We start from the raw sequence: 17,500 nt of genomic DNA on the forward strand, positions 1-17,500 counted from the left end.
CTTCCTGTTCAGTTAGCGCACTTCCTGTTCAGTTAGTGCACTTCCTGTTCAGTTAGTGCACTTCCTGTTCAGTTAGTGCACTTCCTGTTCAATTAGCATACTTCCTGTTTAGTTAAGCACACTTCCTGTTCAGTTAGCGCACTTCCTGTTCAGTTACCGCACTTCCTGTTCAGTTACCGCACTTCCTGTTCAGTTAGCACCTTTCCTGTTCAGTTAGCACACTTCCTGTTCAGTTAGCGCACTTCCTGTTTAGTTAGCGTACTTCCTGTTCAGTTAGCGCTCTTCTTGTTCAGTTAGCGCTCTTCCTGTTCATTTAGCGTACTTCCTGTTCAGTTAGCGCTCTTCTTGTTCAGTTAGCGCTCTTCCTGTTCATTTAGCGCTCTTCCTGTTCAGTTAGCGTACTTCCTGTTCAGTTAGCGCACTTCCTGTTTGTTCAGTTAGCGCACTTCCTGTTTGTTCAGTTAGCGCACTTCCTGTTCAGTTAGCGCACTTCCTGTTCAGTTAGCGCTCTTCCTGTTCAGTTAGCGCTCTTCCTGTTCAGTTAGCGCTCTTGCCGGTGTGTTGTCCTCCTGACAGAGCACAGCTACACAGCAGAAGAGTTATGGATCCCGAAGGAGGGAAAGTGCACTCCTCTACGCAGCATGTTAATGAAAGCGCCAATAAAAACAGATTGAAGTCACCACAAAAGTGCCTGCCATCTGAGAGCCGTTTTAAAGTCCACAGAGACAACAAACCAAAACGAGAGGTTTCTGTTCGGCTGCCAGGAAAATATCAACTACTTTTCACAGCCAAGGAAACAAACAATGGATAAAAGCTGAAGAGAAAGCAGCCAATACCACAATGCCACATGATTACCAGCCATTATACTCAATTAAAGTGTGTGTGTGCATGTGTGTGTGTGTGTACTGTACTACATCTTGTTCAATGTTGTGTTTCTATGACAAATAGATGACTCGACATAAGACATAAACTTGTGAAAGAAGTAGTTCATCTTGACTCTGAGAACAAAGCAACTGAAATCCCCAAAAACCCAAGTAGCTAAATTAGCATGCAAGCTAGTCGATCCAGTAACTTGCATGCTAACCTAGCACCATTAGCTCCACTTGGGTTGTTGCGATTAACTCTGAGATGAAGAGGAAAATAAATGGGAAATTAAAAGATTTTCTTGTAATTAAAGTTGCAATAAACATACTGATTAGCATTCACGCTAACACCAACACACCAACACACACACACACCATAAAATCTGCCTTTAACCAAAAACATTTGGGAGACAGAGCGCCAAAACTCATTTGTTCAGACTGAAGCTATTCGTAATAAAGTTTGACAAAATCTAATTTGTTGCTTAAAATTTAAAAATAACATAAAAAATATCTCGTTTTCTGCATGAAACATTAATTTCTCGAGTCATGATGATAAAGTCTGATCTGAGTCACAAAATTGAGAGTGAGTTAAAACATTTGGCTTCCAGAGTCGAGTCACGGTCAAAGCTTTGAACATAAGTGGTAATATTTGATGTCTGAGTCAATTCATGAGTTATTAACTATAAAGTCCAATCAAGAGTCAAACTGATTCAAAGCTCAAGTCACTCAATCACGGCTTGGACTCGAATCACAAGTCCAAACTCAGATGCTCTAAACTGGGAGTAAAATATAGAGTCAGAAATAAGTTATATCTCTGAATCAAATCACAAGTCAAAGATCTGAATCCTAAGTAAATTCATGTATCGGAAACATTGAACTCTGAGTGGACTCATGAGTCATAACCTTTAGAGTCATAACCTTTAGAGTTATATTGTGAGTCCTGAGGCATTATATTGTGAGCACGTTGAGAGACTGTATCTGCAGGAATCCACTGTATGACATCACCACACACCAGAATGTGACTTTTTAACTCAATCTGTGAGATAAATGATTATTAGAGGCAGAGAAACACATCACCACAACTACAGACTGCAGACTGAACACGAACACTACAAAAAATATCAACATTACAGCTGTGGTGCAAAGCAAGTAATTCATGATGCGTCACTCTTTTCCTCCAGCTTACACTTGCCTTTTCAGGCTGAAGCTCTGAGAACTAGTGAGTACACACATACACACACACACACACACACACTGTCCTAACGAGCAATTTCTTGCTTGGTGGATGCATCGCAGTAGCTGTGTCAGAAAAACATACTATCCAATGCATTAACGCGCACACACACGACTCATTACCAGCTAAAGCACAGAAACACACACACCATCCAGACCCTCAGTGTATGTCTCTAAATCCCACCAGCAGTTAGCATCATTGTTTCCGTCTTCACTGGTCTGTTTAGCTAAATGTTTGAGTGTGTGTGTGTGTGTGTGTGTGTGTGTGTGTGTGTGTGTGTACCTGTCACAAGTGTGTGAGCTCTCAGTATCCATCGTCTACCTCCTGTCGATAAACCAGCTGTGTGTGTGTGTGTGAGAGAGAGAGACAGAGAGAGAGTTGCAGACTCTGCAGGTACTGACTGTAGTTAATACACACCACCAGCAGGGGACAACACATCACTTTTTCTATAGGACAGACTCTGTGTGTGTGTGTGTGTGTGTGTGTGTGTGTGTGTGTGTGTGTGTGTGTGTGTCAGCAGGTCCTATAAATTGTTTTTTTTGCAGAGAGCATTTCTCCCAAAACACAAACATTCTTAAATAATCAAAGTGAGCTGGAGGTCATAAGAAGATTTCTGTTTTCTGTCCATTTTCATGTTTATGTTCTCTGTCACTGTTAGTGTCTGTAGAGCTGGTTATCATCACAGCAACACAAAGTCATCTTATACACATGCACTACAAACACACAACACAACACCACTACAAAACAACACAACACCACAACAGAACTACACCGCACCACAACACCACTACAAAACAACACAGACCTACACTGCACCACAATACAACTACACAACACAACACTACTACACAACACCACAACAGAACTACACCGCACCACAACACAACACCACTACAAAACAACACAACACCACAACAGAACTACACCGCACCACAACACAACACCGCTACACTACACAACACCACAACACTACACAACACCAATACACAACGCAACACCACTACACAACACCACAACAGAACTACACCGCACCACAACACAACACCACTACACTACACAACACAACACCACTACACAACACCACTACACAACACCACTACACTACACAACGCAACACCACTACACAACACCACTACACTACACAACGCAACACCACTACACAACACCACAACACAACACCACTACATTACACAACGCAACACCACTACACAACACCACTACACAACACCACAACACTACACAATGCAACATCACTACACAACACTACAACAGAACTACACAGCACCACAACACAAACTGCATTCACTTTCTCTTTAACTCCAGAACCAGTGCAGTAACAGAGAACAACATTGAACACAGTGTCAGGAGCCTAAACACTGCGTCTGTCTGTATGAGTAATTCATTCTATTAATAATAAAAGTTAACGGAGCAGAAGCTGGGATTAGATACGAGTCTGACTCTGAGTCGAGGGAGAGACGTTCTCTCAGAGTGTCGTGTTCCTGTCTATCAGACGTCACTCCGGAACAACAGACACAAGAAGGCATTGTGAGCTCTGACAGGAAGTGAAGGCTGGGGACTTCCTGTGGGAACAGCAAGATTTGTCTGGTTCCTTACACACATACACACACACACACACACACACACACACACACACTGTATCTGACATTATCAGAGCTGATAGAGCATAAACCAATATAAGTAAGAGTGATTTTATAAAGAGCGATGAGCAGTGTGTCACTCGCTGGAATACACACCTAGAACATCTAGATCTAGAACATTATTTTAGGGTTCAGTAAAGAGGATATATTTTGGGGATCAGAGACAAACTGCTGTGTGATAACAGAACAAAAGAAAAGAAAGATTCCTCTCTTTACATCTCCAACTTGTTACCTGGAGTCAGAGCTCAGGGCGGAGCTCAGGGTCAGGGCTCAGGGGTGGAGCTCAGGGTCAGGGATCGGGGTGGAGCTCAGGGGCGGAGCTCAGGGGTGGAGCTCATGGTCAGGGCTCAGGGGTGGAGCTCAGGGGTGGAGCTCAGGGTCAGGGATCGGGGTGGAGCTCAGGGGAGGAGCTCAGGGGCAGAGCTCAGGGTTAGGGATCGAAGTGGAGCTCAGGGGCGGAGCTCAGGCACTGAGCTCAGGGCTAGGGCTCATGGGTGGAGCTCAGGCACTGAGCTCAGGGCTCAGGGGCAGAGCTGAGGGGTGGAGCTGAGGGGTGGAGCTCTGGAGCAGACAGTGTTAAGCAGCTTGCTGGTGCTGGAGCCCAAACCCCTGACGTTGTGATCTGTATCAGAGCGATGATTTTCTCTGTGAATTGTTGCTGACTGTCTGAGGGTTGATTTTCTCAGGAGATATCCTGTGGTGTAATGGGAGCAGCAGGAGGAAATTCAAATCTCCTGTCTCTCTCTGTCCAACAATCAGAAATCCAGGTAGTGTATTAAAAAAAGTTCTGTACACAGTTCAACAATCCAGAAAAGTGATTTGACTGTAACTCAGTAATCCTTCTCCACATCATCATCGCTCACGACGGCAAGCTGACTCCAGATCACAGGAACTAAATCGCATGGTACAGTGATGTAACACACCGTACCGTATCATGCTACATGTCATATTGTACATATCATAGAGTTATGTGTAGAAACCAATTGTGTTGAATTGTAGAGTATTATATCCTATCATTTAGTACAGTATCATATGCTATTGTTGTATTTAAATGTTATTTCTTTACGTTACATTTGTAACATTCATATAACATTGAGAGAGTTCCTAGTTAATAGGTTAGATGTTAGACTGCAGCCTGGGACTCTGTACCTAACAGATACTGCTGGACTCATATAGACCGTCCTATATGTCTCATCTACACCTGAACACTGAACCGAGTTACAATCACACTCTCCAGCACTTTCTATGATAAAGGTTCTTCTAGGGCTGGGCGATAAACTGATAACGATATGTATCGCGATAGACACGTGATTGATATCAATAAAAATGTGTTTGATAAAACGTTCGATATTTTTTAATCTTCGTCGGAAGAAAACAGAGGTTGCAAAGCAAGTTTGGTTGCATTAACAAAGGCACTCACTCTCTGGTAACCTAGCAACGTAGGGAGTGACACGCTAACAGCCAATCATGTAACAGTATCATGTTTGGTTGCACCATATCGTCGTCTCGTGCCGGTCTGCTGGATTCGTCTTCAGTAACCAGCGACTGATGAGCAGAAAATGAGCCGCAGCGAGCGAGAAAATTGTAAATAAAAGAGGAAAAGTCAGCTCGCCATAAAGGTTCCTCTGTGTTTATATTTAACACTTTGCACTATTTTATTACACTTTATTAAGCATTTCTTACATTTTCTTTCATTTTGCACCTTAAATGTTAAGAGATAACAGTTAAGTGTTCATTGTGACTTTAGACTCATGTTTACATTATAATTATTAGAGTTTTCCTGCTTGTTGACATTTCTGCCTTAATAACTGAGGGGATTACGATCAGAGGAAGGTTTATGTTTAAAATAAAAATGTTTAAATGTTAATAGATTTTTCTCCTGGTCCATATTTTAAATGGGTCATAAACAATATCAATAATTATCGATATCTACTGATATGAAACACTGATATCGTGATACACTTTTCAGACATATCGCCCAGCCCTAGGTTCTTCACAGTTTTTTCTTCTCTGCACTGTGAACTCTGGATTGTTCATAAGGGATCAAAATCAACTTCTCTGTAAAAAGACTTCACGATGGTGTTTATTAACGTGTCAGTATCGAGTCCTTTCTCTCGGCTTACTCCGGTCTTACAGTCTCTTTATGCTTGTAAAAGTAAGAGAACCAATAAAAGAAAAACTATTAGAGCTCAAAATATTGAGTGAGATTCTAGTGAAGTTACAGCCCTTTTTTTATGTCACATGATGCTACAGAACACTGGTGTAACTGGTGATAACTCATTCAATATAAAAGAATTCTTGGTGATGCGCTCGGCATATCATTTCCATGTGGAGGTTAAAGAATCGCTTGTGTGTGTGTGTGTGTGTGTGTGTGTGTAATGGCGTGTTGTTATGTGTGTACTGCACATTCAATAAACATCTAATGTCGCTGTAACACGGAATATGATTTATTTTACGAGCCGAATTAATCACAGACTGCAGTCACCAATAAAGTTAATTGAGTTTGTTTGAAGGTTGAACGTGCATCACAGTCCTGGGCTGTTAGGCTACCATTTTCAACACACACCCATACACACACACACACAGACACACACACACACACACACACAAACAAACTGCCTGATGCTTTACAGCTGCATCACAGATTAATTAAAGCGTCCTGCCTGCAAATCCCTCAGGAAGCAAAAACCTGTAAAAATCAATGGAGGATGATGAAGTGTGTTAAATCCCAGAGCAACACCGAGTCTGCGTTCTTCAGCACACACAAACACTGCAAATCTCTCCATCAAACACTGACATAAAAAACAACACACTAGCAAGGATGAGGACTTTTCACCATAAATATCACTGAAAGACCACCAAAAGTTGTTGTCAAACACCCACAAACACCATCAAACACCAACATTCACCATCAAACACCAACATTCACCATCAAACACCAACATTCACCATCAAACACCGACATTCACCATCAAACACCGACATTCACCATCAAACACCGACATTCACCATCAAACACTGACATTCACCATCAAACACCAACATTCACCATCAAACACTAACATTCACCATCAAACACCAACATTCACCATCAAACACTAACATTCACCATCACACACCAACATTCACCATCAAACACCAACAGTCACCATCAAACACCAACATTCTCAATCATTTTCCATTGAATGTTTAACATCTTCCATTACACTCAATTAAACACTAAGAATGTTAAACACCAACATTCTCTATTCAGTATTAGACCAGCATCCAATAAGCATCATCAACACTTTTACATTTAAACAAACACATCAGTGTTTAATAACCAACATTCAAACAAGCTATCAACATATATTCAACAACCAAAAGCTTGATTAAACACCAGTGTTCCGTATTAAACCACCACTTGTGCGAGGATTGTGGTCTAAATATAGAATGTTCTTTAATGTTTGCTTATCAGATCTGTTTGATGGAGAATGATGGTTTGAAATGATGATTTCAGCTGATGGTGTTTAATGGTGGATGTTGGTGTTTGTTGATACAGTCGTATGGAAGTTTAGGCACCCCAGGACAATTTCCATGATTTTCATGTATAAATATTTGGGTGTTTTATCAGCAATTTCATTTTGATCTATTAAATAACTGAAGGACACTAAAGTAATATTTCAGTAGTGAAATGAGGTTTATTGGATTAACAGAAAATGCTCAATATGCATCAAAACTAAATTAGACAGGGGCATAAATTTGGGCACCCAACAGAAAAATCACCATTATTTAGTAGAGCCTCCTTTAGCAGAAATAACATCCTCTAGACGCTTCCTATAGCCTGTAATGAGTGTCTGGATTCTGGATGAATGTATTTTGGACCGTTCCTCCTTACAGAACATCTCCAGGTCAGTTAGGTTTGATGGTTGCCGATCTGGACAGCCTGCTTCACATCACCCCACAGATGTTCAGTCATATTCAGGTCTGGGGACCTGGATGGCAGAACATTCCAGAATATTGTACTTGTTCCTCTGCATAAATGCCCCAGTAGATTTTGAGCAGTGTTTTGGGTTGATGTCTTGTTGAAATTTCCAGCCTCGGCGTAACTTCAACTTTGTGACTGATTCCTCAACATTATTCTCAAGAATCTGCTGATATTGACTGGAATCCATGCGACCCTCAACGTTACCCAGATTCCCAGTACCAGCACTGGTCACACGGCCCCACAGCATGATGGAACCTCCACCAAACTTTACTGTGGGTAGCAAGTGTTTTTCTTGGATTGCTGTGTTCTTTTGCCCCCAGGCATAACGCCCCTTGTTATGACCAAATAACTCAACCTTTGTGTCATCACTCCACAGCACCTTATTATAAAATGAAGCCGGCTCGTCCAAATGTGCGTTTGTACCTCAAGTGACTCTGTTTGTGGTGTGTGTGCAGAAAAGCCTTCTTTCGCATCGCTCTCCCGTACAGCTTCACCTTGTGCAAAGTGCGTGAGTTGTTGAACGATGCACAATGACACCATCTGCAGCAGGTTGATGTTGTAGGTCTTTGGAGGTGGTCTGTGGGCTGTTTCTGACCGTTCTTACCATCCTTCACCTCTCCAATATTTTACATGACCTGCCACTTCTGGCCTTAACAAGAACTGTACCTGTGGTCTTCCATTTCCTCACTATGTTCCTCACAGTGGACGCTGACAGCTTATATCTCTGCCATAAAATTTTGTAGCCTTCCCCTAAACCGTAATGTTGAACAATCTTTGTTTTCAGGTCATTTGATTGTTTTGAGGCCTCCATGTTGTAACTCTTCAGAGGAGAGACAAAGAGAACAACAACTTGTAATTGGCCTTAAATCCCTTTTCTCATGATTGGATGAACCTGTCTATGAAGTTCAAGGCTTAATGAGCCACCAAACCAATTGTGTGTTCCAATTAATCAGTGTTAAGTAGTTACAGGTAATCAAATCAACAAAATGGCAAGGGTGCCCAAATTTATGCACCTGTCTAATTTAGTTTTGATGCATATTGAGCATTTTCTGTTAATCCAATAAACCTCATTTCACTACTGAAATATTACTTTAGTGTCCTTCAGTTATTTGACAGATCAAAATGAAATTGCTGATAAAACACCCAAATATTTATACATGAAAATCATGGAAATTGTCCTGGGGTGCCTAAACTTCAGCATACGACTGTATGTGTTTATGTTTGTTGGTGTTTGATGCCGTTGTATTGTGTGATTTGAGACATGGAGACAGAAAGCCCCAAACACATGACATGAAAAACATCTGGAAGACATTTTTACGCTCGACTCCCTGCATTTTAAACTCATGTCACATTTTAAAGCCGCTTTCCCTCACTTGCTCCCTTCCATCCCATGAAACTGTCATTATCTTGTCCATGGCCTTGATTCCACTTAATCCTCCCATAATGACCCACACCAGTCACCACAAACCCAAGAAATAAGAAAAAAAAACATCTACAAACATCACAAGGATCGAGACCTACAATCTCAGATATCCGCTGGATTGGAAAATACCTCTGGAAGTGGAAAATATGAATAGGATGGAGAACTAAACAGAAACACTGTTACACACACACACACACACACACACTAAATTAAACGCCTTAGCCCACAAAAACTCCTTTTGCCTTAGAAAACAGCTGAGCAGTGTGTAAAACTGTCATTTGGACCAAAAGCGAAATCAATATTCAGGAAGTTTCTCAGGAAATTGAAAGCGTAAGTGTTTTTTTACATTAAACCCAAATGTTTTCTCAAAAGAACGCAGATCTGCCAAGTGAGCATTTTCTTTGGATTAATAGCGAAGCTGCTATGAAGAATATCTCTCATAGGATGCATTCTGTACTGTCCAGTTAGTACAGCACACACACACACACACACACACACACACCTCTGTGATGTCGCCCGTCTATTTCCAGAGAGCCAGCCGCGGTTAGTTAGCATGTAAACATACACACACTGAAACACTCAGTATCCAAACACACAGTGAGGGTGAGGCGAGTCACACAGCACTTCCCTAAACCACCACTTTACACGGTTAGAGATGTGTGTCCAAATATGTTCTGACACTCCAGAGGAAAATTACAGGCAGCATTTGGCTCCAAAATGGCTAAAATAACTCTAATGTGGCCACTTTATTCGGCTAATGCTAGTCACAGATGGCAGAACTGAAATAAAACACTGTGTGTGTGCTGCTGTAATCAGAAACTAATCCATGATGAAGTGGAGCGATGAAGCAGAGATACTGTTCCAATACCACAGTGATGAGACAGATATCCCCAGTGTTCTGTTCCTATTACACCACAGCGATTTACCAACAATTACAAATGGTCCAGTTTACTTTGTTACAGCAGCTTTAATTAGTTGTTCCCTCATCAGCATGTTACTGAGAAAAGACGACTTGCAAAAACTTGAAGTTTCAAAGCTCTGACACTGAAGACTCCTTCCATAAATGTTCATGTTACATCATAAAATAACCAAAATATTTTATTTGGAGATTAATGTCAGCTAAGAAATTTGCTTTGGGCAGGAAAAATGCTTCCCCTAGGCACTCATCTCATTTTTCTCACTCATCTTCTACCGCTTATCCGAACTACCTCGGGTCACGGGGAGCCTGTGCCTATCTCAGGCGTCATCGGGCATCAAGGCAGGATACACCCTAGACGGAGTGCCAACCCATCACAGGGCACACACACACACTCATTCACTCACACACTACGGACAATTTTCCAGAGATGCCAATCAACCTACCATGCATGTCTTTGGACCGGGGGAGGAAACCGGAGTACCTGGAGGAAACCCCCGAGGCACGGGGAGAACATGCAAACTCCACACACACAAGGTGGAGGTGGGAATCGAACCCCGACCCTGGAGGTGTGAGGCGAACGTGCTAACCACTAAGCCACCGTGCCCATAGGCATTCATTTGGAAAATATACAATGATACGATTTTTGTACAAAAGAACATCATCATGTAAAGGAATATTATCTTCAGTACTGAAGGGAATGTGCATCTGCAAGAGAAACATTTAGTATTTACTTATTAAAAATAATGAGACAAGTGGACAACAAAAATTTTAAATTCAGTAGAAACTGAAATAAAAATAAGAAATGGCACTAAATAGATTTAACCGGCAGAATTAAAGCGGACTTAGTATTAAACCTTGAGGAACGACACTTATTATTCATTATGAGCTGATTGCCGTTTTATTGGAAAGTGAGCCACGGCTTTTAGTTTCGTGAGCCGAGACCTTTCCGTGCCTCTGAGCGGCACATTACTCCAGGGCCTTCGCGCTGCTCTGTAATTAGCATGCTGCTAACCAAACCTGTAGGAAGAACTTCTGCCAAGAATCACCCAACCCCAAAAAAGTACACAGCTAACCAGCAATTTGTGTCACAGTTTTAAAACAGAGCGAAAGTGAAAAAGCAATACTCCAGAAAATCAGACAAATGACACAAATAGAAAAATGTCAATAAACAAACAGATATCAGTTAGCAATCTGTTGTCTGTAATTAGTCACGGTTTGTGCTGGAATACAATTAAGCTATTGCTTGGTGCGCGCGCACACACACACACACACACATACACACACACACACACACACACACACACACACTCTGGATCTGAACTCAGTGACATTTAATAAGACTGAAATATAAAGCCCTCAGTAGTGATGCATCATTACTTCACTTCTGTCTTGGCTTTTATCCATCATTATTATTATTATTTTTGGCAAAAAAAGGGACACGGTGTATAAATTTGAGACGAGTCCAATTCCACTTATTTATTCAAGTGTTCTTACGAGAATAGTGAGCCACTTCATGGCTTCGTCCCAAACAGTAAGGATAAAAAAAGAATCCTTATAAAGAGACTTTTAGAAATGGCTCTAATTCTTTGTTGATTCTTTTATGATTCTTTTGTGGTGTCAACTTTTTTTAATTCAGAACTGAATTAATTATTATTTCTTGTAGTGTTTATAATTATCAATATATATTTTAAAACCTTGTATCTTGTATTACATTCACCCAAACACTGAAACTCAAACCCCCCCCCCCCCCCACACACACACACACACACACACACACACACACACTTCACATATTCAATATCAAAGGTATCTGATTCCTTTAAGGCGTCAACTCATATGATTTGAATCAGAACTGAGTCACTAGTTAAAAACATTTATTTTAAGTCTTTAAGACCTCAATACCACCGGCACACACTAGAGGGAGTGCTCACACACTACACACACCTCTATTACACACAAACACAAACACACACACACACACACACACACACACGCTATAGTAACATTTAATGCATTATTTATTATGGCACTAGTGTGTGATTTGAAACTTACACATTCACATATAGATGTTTGTTCCCTAGTTTTTAGTGACTCCTTGTTCTGTAAGTTTCCAGTACCCCTAGATTTCAGTGTCCCATAGTGTAAGTGTCCTCTATTTTCCACTTTCTCCAAGTCCCCTAGTTTGTAGTGACCCCTTGTTCCCTTAGATTACAGTATACCTTAACATCCTATAGTTTACTTAGTTCGAAGTGTCTACTACTCTCCTTGCTAGTCTTATCTGTTCATAATTTCACTTTTCCTTGTTTATTACCTTCTCCAATGTTCCCAGTGTTTCACATTCTCCATGTTCACATTTCCTAATTATTGACAATGTACAATAGTGTTATTTACTATTTAGTATGATTAGAAGTGGTTTGGGATGGAGCCCATCGCTGCTGTGTGTTCTTTATTGATGTCAATTTGTCTGTTCTCCCTTACACACACACACACACACACACACACACACACACACACACACACACACACACACACACACACACACACACACACACACACACACACAGTGAAATCCCACCCAGTAATGACAGTCTTTTTTGGCCTAGGGTTAAATGTGATATGTATGAGACTTGTGTGTGTGTGTGTGTGTGTGTTTGTGTGTGTGTGCTTGTTTGTGTGTGTGTTTGTGTGTGTGTGCTTGTTTGTGTGTGTGTGTGAGAGTGTGTGTGTTTGTGTGTGTGTGTGTGTGTGAGTTTGTGTGTGTTTGTGTGTGTATGTGTGAATGTGTGTGTTTGTGATATGTATGAGACTTGTGTGTGTGTGTGTGTGTGTGTGTGTGTGAGTGTGTGTGTGTTTGTGTTTGAGTGTGAGTGTGTGTGTGTGTTTGTGTGTGTGTGTGTGTTTGTGTGTGAGTGTGTGTGTGTTTGTGGGTGTGTGAGTGTGTGTTTGTGTGTGTGTGTGTGTGTGTGTGAGTGTGTGTGTTTGTGTGTGTGTGTGTGTGTGTTTGTGTTTGTGTGTGTGTGTGTGTGAGTGTGTGTGTGAGTGTGTGTGTGTTTGCGTGTGTGTGTGTGAGAGTATGTGTGTGTGTGTTTGTGTGTGTGTGAGTGTGTGTTTGTGTGTGTGTGTGTGTGTGTGTGAGTGTGTGTGTTTGTGTGTGTGTGTGTGTGTGAGTGTGTGTTTGTGTGTGTGTGTGTGTGAGTGTGTGCGTGAGTGTGTGTGTGAGTGTGTGTGTGTGTGTGTGTGTGTGTGTGTGTGTGTGTGTGTGTGTGTGTGAGTGTGTGTGTGAGTGTGTGTGTGTGTGTGTGTGTGTGGTCCAAAGTTGTCCATGTTAATTATAAACATAACTCTTTATACAAATACTAAACTTTATCCCTACATGATCAGTGACTGAGTTTAGTTTAGTTCCTGTGAGTCAATGTAAAGAATCTGTGTGTGACTGAGGAGGTTTCCTGTAAAAGCCTTTCCTCTCCACCATATGATCATGTGTGTGTGTGTGTGTTAGTCATGTCTGCTTTAGTGTGACTCACTAAACTAAAATGAGAAATTGATCTTTTTTCTTTTCTCTTTATTTCCCTTTCACTCCACAGTGCTGAGTCACAGAGTCTCTGAGCGCTGATTCGCTCTCCTGCTTCACCACTTCCCGCTTATGTGACCAGGTGAGGTCAGAGAGGTCAAAGGTCACCACCTGGTCAGACATTGTTCAGGATTTCCTCTCTCTCTCTCTCTCTCTCTCTCTCTCTCTCTCTCTCTCTCTCTCTCTCTCTCTCTGTATATATATATATATATGAAGTGTCACAAATTTCCTTCTTCAATTTTCCTGAGGAAGCCCTAAAGCCTACTTGGCACACACACACACAGACACACACACATACACATACATACACACATACACACATACGCACATACACACACACATACACATACATACACACACACACACACACACACACATACACACACACACACACACACAGACACACACACATACACATACATACACACATACGCACATACACACACACATACACATACATACACACACACACACACATACACACACACACACACACACACACACACACATACACACACACACACACACACACACACACACACACACACACACACACACATACACACAGAAAGGAAAGTCTCTCAACTTATGAATGCAGAGAGAACTTTTAACAAAGCAGCAAAACAAACATCAGCTATTTCTGCTCAGTATCCTGTCTCTCTCTCCCTGTCTCACTCTCTCTGTTTCCTCTCTCCCAGTCTCACTCTCTCTCTGTTTCCTCTCTCCCTGTCTCACTCTCTCTGTTTCCTCTCTCCCAGTCTCACTCTCTCTCTGTTTCCTCTCTCCCTGTCTCACTCTCCCTCTGTTTCGCTCTCTCTGTTTCGCTCTCTTTCTGTCTATCTCTCTCCCTGTCTCACTCTCTCTCTGTTTCACTCTCTCCCTGTCTCTCTCTCCCTGTCTCTCTCTCCCTGTCTCACTCTCTTCTGTTTCACTCTCTCCCTGTCTCACTCTCCCTGTCTCACTCTCTCTGTTTCCTCTCTCCCTGTCTCACTCTCTCTCTGTTTCACTCTCTCCCTGTCTCACTCTCTCTCTGTTTCCTCTCTCTGTTTCCTCTCTCCCTGTCTCACTCTCTGTCTCACTCTCTCCCTGTCTCACTCTCCCTGTCTCACTCTCTGTCTGTTTCACTCTCTCCCTGTCTCACTCTCTCTCTGTTTCCTCTCTCTGTTTCCTCTCTCCCTGTCTCACTCTCCCAGTCTCACTCTCTCTCTGTTTCCTCTCTCCCTGTCTCACTCTCCCTCTGTTTCGCTCTCTCTGTTTCGCTCTCTTTCTGTCTATCCCTCTCCCTGTCTCACTCTCTCTCTGTTTCACTCTCTCCCTGTCTCTCTCTCCCTGTCTCTCTCTCCCTGTCTCACTCTCTCTGTTTCCTCTCTCTCTGTTTCACTCTCTCCCTGTCTCACTCTCCCTGTCTCACTCTCTCTCTGTTTCCTCTCTCCTTGTCTCACTCTCTCCCTGTCTCACTCTCTCCCTGTCTCACTCTCTCTCTGTTTCCTCTCTCTCTGTTTCCTCTCTCCCTGTTTCACTCTCTCCCTGTCTCACTCTCTCTCTGTTTCCTCTCTCTCTGTTTCCTCTCTCCCTGTCTCACTCTCTCCCTGTCTCACTCTCTCTCTGTTTCCTCTCTCTCTGTTTCCTCTCTCCCTGTTTCACTCTCTCCCTGTCTCACTCTCTCTCTGTTTCCTCTCTCTCTGTTTCCTCTCTCCCTGTCTCACTCTCTCCCTGTCTCACTCTCCCTGTCTCACTCTCTCTCTGTTTCCTCTCTCTCTGTTTCCTCTCTCCCCTTCTCACTCTCTGTCTCACTCTCTCCCTGTCTCACTCTCCCTGTCTCACTCTCTCTCTGTTTCCTCTCTCTCTGTTTCCTCTCTCCCTGTCTCACTCTCTCCCTGTCTCACTCTCCCTGTCTCACTCTCTCTCTGTTTCACTCTCTCCCTGTCTCACTCTCCCTGTCTCACTCTCTCTCTGTTTCCTCTCTCCCTGTCTCACTCTCTGTCTCACTCTCTCCCTGTCTCACTCTCCCTGTCTCACTCTCTCTCTGTTTCACTCTCTCCCTGTCTCACTCTCCCTGTCTCACTCTCTCTCTGTTTCCTCTCTCTCTGTTTCCTCTCTCCCTGTCTCAATCTCTGTCTCACTCTCTCCCTGTCTCACTCTCTGTCTCACTCTCTCCCTGTCTCACTCTCCCTGTCTCACTCTCTCTCTGTTTCCTCTCTCTCTGTCTCACTCTATTTTCCTCTATTGTAAGATGACCTTCTCTCAACTGCAGGTCCTACCACCAATTATTTACATTCACATTCACACATTTAGTCCAAAGTATATACAGCTTAGTTTTTATAACCAAGACTGTGCAATCAGAACCATCCCAAAACCAGCTCAGTGACCAATCAGAACCAGCCCAAAACCAGCTCAGTGACCAATCAGAACCAGCCCAAAACCAGCTCAGTGACCAATCAGAACCAGCCCAAAACCAGCCCAGTAAACATCCTGTATTTTCAGGGGAAATTTGGGAAACGTTTTCAGTACTGTGTGGTCATAAAATGATGGACCTGATTGGTTGTTTGTTTATTGGACTGGTTTTTGGAACTGGTTCTTTTCCTAAATTGTTCCCTACTGTTTGGATCTTTAGTCAGATAATCACATTAAATCTGTGGCCTTTTGGATCTTTCTTTTTTGTCATTAGGTTGGATTTGATGGCCACTGGGCTGTGTTTGTAGGATGGTTCTGACTGGTCACTGGGTTGGCTGTTTGATTTCATGGGCCATTGGACTTGGTACTGATTCTGGCTTGGTTTCAGGGAGGTTCTGAAAGGTCATTGTGCTATTTCTAGAATGTTCCTGACTGGCCAGTGGCTGCTGTTTGAAAAATATCTGACTGACCATTAGAACATTTTTGGCTCTCTGATTGGATTCTGGGCCAGAATATGTTCTGGGTCGGTAAATGGCAGTTTGGTTGGTTTTGTCCTCAAGACCTGGCAACGTTTACCATGAAGAAGAGACAGGGAGTGTGTGAGTGTCTGGAAAAGCTGATGAGAGAATCAGGTGTTGAGTCTGTCTGGTGACATAATCAGATATTTAATCTCTCTCTCTCTCTCTCTCTCTCTCTGTCTCTCTCTCTCTCTGTCTCTCTCTCTCTCTGTCTCTCTCTCTCTCTGTCTCTCTCTCTCTATCTCTCTATCTCTCTCTCTCTCTGTCTATCTCTCTCTGTCTCTCTCTCTCTCTGTCTCTCTCTCTGTCTCTCTCTCTCTCTGTCTCTCTCTCTCTATCTCTCTCTGTCTCTCTCTCTCTCTCTCTCTCTCTCTCTCTGTCTCTCTCTCTGTCTCTCTCTCTCTCTCTGTCTCTCTCTCTGTCTCTCTCTCTCTCTCTGTCTCTCTCTCTCTATCTCTCTCTGTCTCTCTCTCTCTGTCTCTCTCTCTCTCTGATAGGATGCAAGCATGAGCAGTCACAGAAATCGATTTTCCAGATCACTCCTCCTCTTTCCTCTCTCTGTCTCTTTCATTCTCCATTCAGTTTTAGAGAATCGGACATTGAGACTGGACCTGACTGTTTTATTTAGCATCGCCATCAGGTCAGGACTAACACCTTTCAACAGACAGAGAGAGAGAGAGAGAGAGAGAGAGAGAGAGAGAGAGAGAGAGAGAGAGAGAGAGAGAGAGAGAGAGAGAGAGAGAGAGAGAGAGAACACTAATTACAGATATAAATGGCTCCTCTGGTCATTTACATTTCAGTAAAAACCCTCAGCTGAGTCCAGAATTCTGTAGTAAATAAATCAGTCATTAATGCAGCAGATTACAGACGACACACTACAGTAATATTACAGTATAATATATGACCAGGACTACAGGAGTCTGTAACACCTGTAACACCAGTGTAAAGACCTG

At 42.5% G+C, this 17,500-nt stretch overlaps 1 protein-coding gene across 4 annotated transcripts in view; it reads right to left on the minus strand.

The window, feature by feature from the left end:
• Window positions 1-17,500, minus strand: part of nav3 (neuron navigator 3) — a 140,162-nt gene that overhangs the window by 58,787 nt on the left and 63,875 nt on the right. The window lies entirely within an intron of this gene.

Source organism: Tachysurus vachellii, chromosome 16, assembly GCF_030014155.1.
Source record: "Tachysurus vachellii isolate PV-2020 chromosome 16, HZAU_Pvac_v1, whole genome shotgun sequence".
NCBI lineage: Eukaryota > Metazoa > Chordata > Actinopteri > Siluriformes > Bagridae > Tachysurus > Tachysurus vachellii.